An 8,199-nucleotide genomic window follows, 5' to 3' on the forward strand; every position below is an offset into this window, starting at 1 on the left:
AGCGGCAGTGAGCAGCGGAGGAGCAGACCGCGAGGTAGAAGAACACGTGGAGCAGCGAGACGACCAGAGCAGCCGCGGCTCCCTCCCCTCCCCCACCGCCTGAGCCCAGCTCCAGCGAACACAGCAGCGGCCCGGGACCCGGCCACGCCAACTTGGGCTGACAGTGGGACCCAAGCAGGAGCAGAGTTCGGCAGCAACTTCAGTGGCTCCAGCACCGGTACCAGCGGCCCCAGCAGCAGCGGACCCAGGAGCGGCAGCGGCGGCAGATCCCGCAGCAGCGGCTTCGGGGGGAGCAGCAGCGGTGGATATGGCAGCGGCAGCTTCAGCAGTGGTGGTGGCTCCGGTGGTGGCAGCTACGGCAGCAGCAGAGGCAGCAGCAGCAGCTCGGTTTGCCCTGTTGGAAAAGCAAGTGCCCAGCTTCAGAAATCAGAACAGCAGCCCAACGACCCAGGCAGAAACTTGACTGAGACCAAAATCACCCAAGGTAACTGGGATTACACCAGGGAAGGGTCTCACTTGGTCACAAGCTGACTTGGATCCCTCAACAGACCAGAAATCTAAACCTCTTTGTTGACAGAGGATCTGGTCATTATAATAACTACTCTTGCATACATACTCGGGGCTGTTTTTGATTGAATGTGTACAGTGTTTAGTTAAATTTTAGAATCTACCTGTATTTTATTCCACTCAGCCTGCTTGAATACTCCTATAGCAGGGAAACTCAACCCCTAAGAACATCTTTGTAGATACTCTGAGAGTCTTAAGAGCCACACCTAATACCTTAAGGTCCTACCCTGAAAATATATTACATCAAATCAATTGATACAGCTAAGAATACACAGCTAGCTAGAAAATCCAAGCATTAACTTAATCCAAGATGCAAAAATATATACATTATAACACAAGAAACACTAAAAAGCAAGACGATATAAATCCACCTAAAAGTATTAATGCATCAGAAATGTCCTCCAATGAGAAAGAGTTAGAGGAAATGCCTGAGAAAGAGTTCAAAAGAATAATTATAAATATGTTCAAAGAGGTCAAAGAAAACATGAAAACAATCAAAGAAGAAATCAAAGAGGAAATCAAAGAGGAAATCAAAGGAATCAAAGAAGAGGCAGGACACCGATTTAATGAAATAAAGAAGGCAATACAAGACATAAATAGGGAAATAGAAATAATAAAGAAAAACCAGTCAGAATTACTAGCAATGAAGAACACAGTTAATGAAATAAAAAACTCTGTAGAAAATCTCACCAGTAGGATGGATGAGGGAGAGGACAGAATATCTAAGCTAGAAGACCAGGTGGCAGACCTAATGCAGTCTAACAAAGAGAAAGACAAACTTATAGAAAAATATGAGTGGGAATTTCAAGATATTCGGGACACTATGAAAAGATCCAATAAAAGACTTCAGGGCATAGGAGAAGGAGAAGAACTCCACTCCAGAGGCATAGTAGGCATCTTCAACAAAATCATAGAGGAAAATTTCCCCCAAATTGGGAAAGAGGTGCCAATACAGATACAGGAAGCCTTTAGAACCCCAGCCAGACAAAACCCAGAAAGAACCTCTCCTCGCCATATTATAATCAAACTTCCAAACACACACACCAAAGAAAAAATATCGAAAGCAGTTAGAGAGAAAAATCAAGTTACCTACAAAAGCAAGCCCATCAGGATTACAGCAGATTATTCAACACAAACTTTTAAAGCCAGAAGGGCTTGGAGTGATATATTCCAAGTTCTGAAAGATAACAACTGTCAACCAAGGTTATTTTATCCTGCAAAGTTATCCATTCAAATAGATGGAGAAATAAAGACATTCCATGACAAAAGCAGGTTAAAGGAGTATTTGAAGACAAAACCACCTCTACAGAAAATACTTGTTAGAATCCTCCATACTGAACAAAGGGAAAAGCACACATATAAGGAACCTAGAAAAAACAAGCTATACTCAAATACCAGTTAACAGAAGAGAGCACAGGTAGAACGAGAAACACACACACACACAAAAATGGCAAACATAAATACACACCTTTCAACAATATCTCTTAATATCAACGGTCTCAATGCCCCAACGAAAAGACATAGATTTGCAGACTGGGTTAAAAAGCAGGATCCTACAATTTGTTGTCTCCAAGAAACTCACCTTTCTACAAAGGATAGACATTATCTTAGGGTGAAAGGTTGGAAGACGGTGTTTCAAGCAAATGGGCCTAGAAAACAAGCAGGGGTTGCTATCCTAATATCAGACAGGGTAGACGTTAGTCCGACGTTAGTCAAGAAAGATAAGGAAGGTCACTTTATATTGATTAAGGGCACACTCCAACAGGAGGACATTACATTCCTAAACATATATGCACCTAACATGGGGGCTCCCAAATTCGTCAAACAAACACTATTAGAACTAAGGTCACAGATAACACCAAACACAGTGGTGGTGGGTGACTTTAACACCCCACTCTCATCAATTGACAGGTCATCCAGGGAAAGAATAAACAGAGAGGCATCTGGACTAAATGAGGTCATAGAAGGAATGGACCTAACAGATATATACAGGACATTTCATCCAAAGGCTGCAGAATATACATTCTTTTCAGCAGCACATGGAACATTCTCTAAAATAGACCATATATTAGGACACAAAGCAAATCTTAACAAATTCAGGAAAATTGAAATAATTCCTTGCATTCTATCTGACCACAATGGAATTAAACTACAAATCAGTAGCAAGAAAGGCTATAGAGCATACACAAAATCATGGAAACTAAACAATATACTACTAAATGATGAGTGGGTCAATAAAGAAATCAAAAAGGAAATCAAAAAATACATAGAGTCAAATGATAATGAGAACACAACATACCAAAATCTCTGGGACACAATGAAGGCAGTTCTAAGAGGTAAATTTATAGCCTTAAGTGCCTATATTAAGAAATTAGAAAGGTCACAAGTAAACGACCTAATGCTTCGCCTTAAAGCCTTGGAAAAAGAAGAACAAGGCAAACCAAAAATCAGTAAATGGGAAGAAATAATAAAGATTAGGGCAGAAATTAATGAAATAGAAACAAAAAGAACAATCCAAAGAATTAATGAAACAAAGAGTTGGTTCTTTGAAAGGATAAACAAGATTGATAAACCCTTAGCAAATCTGACCAAAAGAAAGAGAGAAGAGACACAAATTAATAAAATCAGAGATGAACAAGGTAACATCACAACAGATTCCAGAGAAATTCAAAAAATCATAGGGACATACTATAAAAGCATATACTCCACAAAGTATGAAAATCTGAAAGAAATGGATGATTTTCTTGATTTATATGACCTACCTAAATTAAATCAAAATGAGATTAATCACTTAAATAGACCTATAACAAACATGGAGATCCGAACAGTTATCAATAATCTCCCAACTAAAAAAAGCCCAGGCCCGGATGGATTCACTGCTGAATTTTACCAGACTTTTAAGGAAGAGCTAACACCATTGCTTCTTAAGCTTTTCCAGGAAATAGAAAAAGAAGGAATTCTACCAAACTCCTTCTATGAGGCCAGCATCACCCTGATACCAAAACCAGGCAAAGATAGAACAAAAAAAGAAAATTACAGACCAATCTCCCTCATGAACATAAATGCAAAAATTCTCAACAAAATATTGGCAAACAGAATACAAGAGTATATCAAAAAGATCATTCACCCTGACCAAGTAGGCTTTATCCCAGAGATGCAGGGATGGTTCAACATACGCAAATCTATAAATGTAATACATTACATAAACGGGTTGAAGGACAAAAATCACATGATCATCTCATTAGATGCAGAGAAAGCATTTGACAAAATCCAACATCCCTTCATGATAAACGTCCTACAGAGACTGGGAATAGAAGGAACATATCTCAATATAATAAAGGCTATTTATGACAAGCCTACAGCCAACATATTACTAAATGGGGAAAAACTGGAAGCTTTTCCACTAAAATCAGGAACAAGACAAGGGTGTCCACTGTCCCCACTTCTATTTAATATAGTTTTGGAAGTCTTAGCCATAGCAATAAGGCAAGAGATACACATAAAAGGGATACAAATTGGAAAGGAAGAAATCAAGTTATCATTATTTGCAGATGACATGATTCTATACATAAAGGACCCTAAAGACTCTACTAGCAAGCTGTTAGAGCTGATCAAAACCTACAGCAATGTAGCAGGATACAAAATAAATACACAGAAATCAGTAGCCTTCATATATGCTAACAACAAACACTCAGAGGATGAAATCAGACAATCACTCCCATTCACAATTGCATCAAAAAAAAATAAAATACCTTGGAATAAACCTAACCAAGGAAGTAAAGAATCTCTACAATGAGAATTTTAAAACACTCAAGCGAGAAATTGCAGAAGACACTAGAAAGTGGAGAAACATCCCTTGTTCCTGGATTGGAAGAATCAATATCATGAAAATGGCAATCTTACCTAAAGCAATCTACACATTTAATGCAATCCCTATCAAAATTCCAAAGGCTTTCTTCATGGAAATAGAAAAAACAATCCAAAAATTCATTTGGAATCACAAAAAACCTCGAATATCTAAAATAATACTGAGCAACAAAAAAGAGGCTGGTGGTATCACCATACCTGATTTTAACCTATACTACAGAGCCAGGGTAACAAAAACAGCATGGTACTGGCACAAAAACAGACATGTAGATCAGTGGAACAGAATAGAGGACCCAGATGTAAGCCCAAGTAGCTAAAGCCACCTGATACTCGATAAAAATGCCAAAAATACTCATTGGAGAAGAGACAGCCTCTTCAGCAAATGGTGTTTTGAAAACTGGATAAATATCTGTAGAAGGATGAAAATAGATTCTTCTCTCTCGCCATGCACAAGAATTAAGTCCAAATGGATTAAAGACCTTAACATCAGACCTGAAACTTTGAAACTGCTAGAGGAAAAAGTAGGGGAAACCCTTCAACATATTGGTCTTGGCAAAGACTTTCTGAATACAACCCCAATTGCTCAGGCAATAAAACCACAGATTAACCACTGGGACCTAATGAAATTACAAAGATTTTGCACCGCAAAGGACACAGTGAAAAAAGCAAAGAGGCAACCTACAGAATGGGAAAAAATCTTCGCCAGCTATATATCTGATAGAGGATTAATATCTAGGATATACAAAGAACTCAAAAAGTTAAATAATAAGGAATCAAACAAGCCAATCAAAAAATGGGCTATGGAGCTAAATAGAGCATTCTCAAAGGAAGAAATACGAATGGCATATAAGCATCTAAAAAAATGTTCTACGTCACTAGTCATCAGGGAAATGCAGATTAAAACTACATTGAGATTCCATCTCACTCCTGTCAGATTGGCCACCATCATGAAAACAAATGATCATAAATGTTGGCGGGGATGTGGAAAAAAAGGAACCCTTCTGCACTGCTGGTGGGAATGTAATCTGGTCCAGCCATTGTGGAAAACAGTGTGGAGGTTCCTAAAACAGCTGGAGATTGATCTACCATATGACCCAGCTATAGCACTCCTAGGCATATATCCAAAGGACTCATCTCATTTCCTTAGAAGTACATGCTCAACCATGTTTTCTGCTGCTCAATTTATAATAGCTGGGAAATGGAACCAGCCTAGATGTCCCTCAACAGGTGAGTGGATAATGAAGATGTGGTACATTTATACAATGGAGTTCTACTCAGCGGTAAAGAAAAATGAAGTTATGAAATTTGCAGAAAAATGGATGGACCTGGAAAGTATTATACTAAGTCAGGTAACCCAGACCCAGAAAGCCAAGCGCCACATGTTCTCTCTCGTATGTGGATCCTAGCTACAGATGACTGGGCTTCTGTGTGAGAATGAAAATACTTAGTAGCAGAGGCCAGTAAGTTGAAAAGGAGACATAAAGGGTGGAGAAAGGAAGGGAGGAGGATACTTAATAGGTTGATATTGTATATATGTAATTACAATGATTGTTAACGGGGAGGTAATATGATGGAGAATGGAATTTCAAATGGGAAAGTGTGGGGGTGGGGAGGGAGGGAATTACCATGGGATATATTTTATAATCATGGAAAATGTTAATAAAAATTAAAAAAAAAAGAAAAATAATAAAAAAATAAAACAACAATGAATATTGGTAAGGATGTGTGGAAAGAGGCACCCTCATTCACTGCTGGTGGGAATGTAAAAATGTCACAACCACTAAGGAAATCAACATGGCAATTCCTGAAACGGATGAATATAGAGGTGAAAACAGACCCAGTTTTTCCCTTACTGGACATTTATCCTAAATCTTCCATGTTTTGCTACAGACATATTTGCTCAACCATGTTTATAGCTGCTCAATTCATAATAGCTAAGAACTGGAATCAACCCAGTTAGCCATCATTAGATGTATAGATAATAAAGCTGTGGGACATTTACACAATGGAATTCTACTTAGCAGTAAGAAAAAAACATGATATATGAAATTTGTAGAAAATGGGTGCACTTAGAACAGATCATACTCAACCAACTCACACAATCATACAAAGACAAATGCCAGATGGTCTCACTCACCTGTGGTTCCTAACCTGAACCAGCTCAAGTTGCTCATATACCTGATAGATAACTCAAGGCCCAGACCATAGGAATGGACAAGCTTGTGTGGAGGTAAGGTGGGGAAAAGCAAACACAAAACTAAATCCAAAATGAACTGGAACCATAAAAACATATATTTTTCAAGATAGACTAAAACATATAACCCTCAACAGGAGTGGGGGGGGAGGGGGAAACACCTGTAAGAAGGGCCTTGCAGAGAGTGGGATAAAGCCTAACCTTAAAAACACAAAATTCTGCTTCCATGGTGAACCTGACAATCAGTGCCAGAGTGAAGGAGACAGACCCTGAGGATACTCAACCACTACCAAACCAGAGACTCCTAGGGACTCATCACTGAAGTAGATTTAAAACACATTCACCACAACTCAGGGAACTTTAGAGAAGAGGGAGTAGAAAGAATGTAAGAGGCACAGGAAAAGACATCATGCCCAGAGACATTTCCTCCCCCAGAATGCTGACTGCTACTCCCACAACCCTATGAGGAATACCTGCAACTCCATTGAAGAGGATCCCCAATGGACTGGGGGCAGGGATGAGGGAAAGAAGGGTACCAACATATGAGTTATCCATATGAAATATGTTGTTAATAATAAATAAATAAATAATGAATAAATAAAACAATAATAAAATGGAAAAGTAATAAATGCAAAAGAAAATGGGAAAACAGCAAAGTTTAGAAAATAAACAATAAACAATGAAACATTCGAAAAGAAAAAATAGACAAAGGAAAGTCTAGAAAATTAAAAATGTGCTAATAGAAAAAGAAAATTTAATAAGCAAGATAACTAAATAGTCAAAGAGAAAAACCAACATTGGTTCAAGTCTTTCAGGTCCTAGAAAACTTGTTTCCTGACTGCAGGGATCAAATAAATAGACCCAACCAGTTATTTAAGCCAGATATTCAAATTCCATGAAAAATGACTACACATAGGGTTATAACACAAAGTAGTCCTGCTTTCTCACAGTTTAATCTCCCAAACTCATAGGTATATTTGTTTGGAAGGCTCCAAAATACTTTTGTTCAATGTAGTTTATTAACCAATACTTACCCTATCAGAAACGAAAGAATGCAGGGTGTCTCAGTGACCACTTCATTTCTGCTTTAGAAAGCCATAATAATTTGTGAATTTAGTGAATTCAAAGTATCTATATTAAAATGTACAATTTATTTGCTTTAGGATCTGGAAGATTGTACAGTTCATCTAAGAGCATAAAACTATACCCTAAGGTTCTGAAACAGAAGATACCCTAAGAGATACTATTCTGCAAAACTGTAAGTATGTTCTATAAAGCAGAAGAGAATATAGCTTTCATTATATTCTTATTTCTCATCTAGTTTTCTCATTTCATTTGAGAAATTCCTTTTTCATGACCCAATTTTCTTTCCTTCCTTCTTGTCTTCTTTCCATCCTTTATTACTTCTTGTTTCTCTGTTTCAGCCTTAATGGACTTTTATTCTTAGCACAGTTTTAGATCTATAGTAAACTAAACAACATTAGAGACCCTACATGCCTCCTGCCACCAGCACTCCTCTGTTTGTATATAGCTTAGTTTGTGTACCATGTACCTCTGAAGGGCAATCTAGT

Source organism: Jaculus jaculus, chromosome 1, assembly GCF_020740685.1.
Source record: "Jaculus jaculus isolate mJacJac1 chromosome 1, mJacJac1.mat.Y.cur, whole genome shotgun sequence".
In the NCBI taxonomy this organism is placed as follows: domain Eukaryota; kingdom Metazoa; phylum Chordata; class Mammalia; order Rodentia; family Dipodidae; genus Jaculus; species Jaculus jaculus.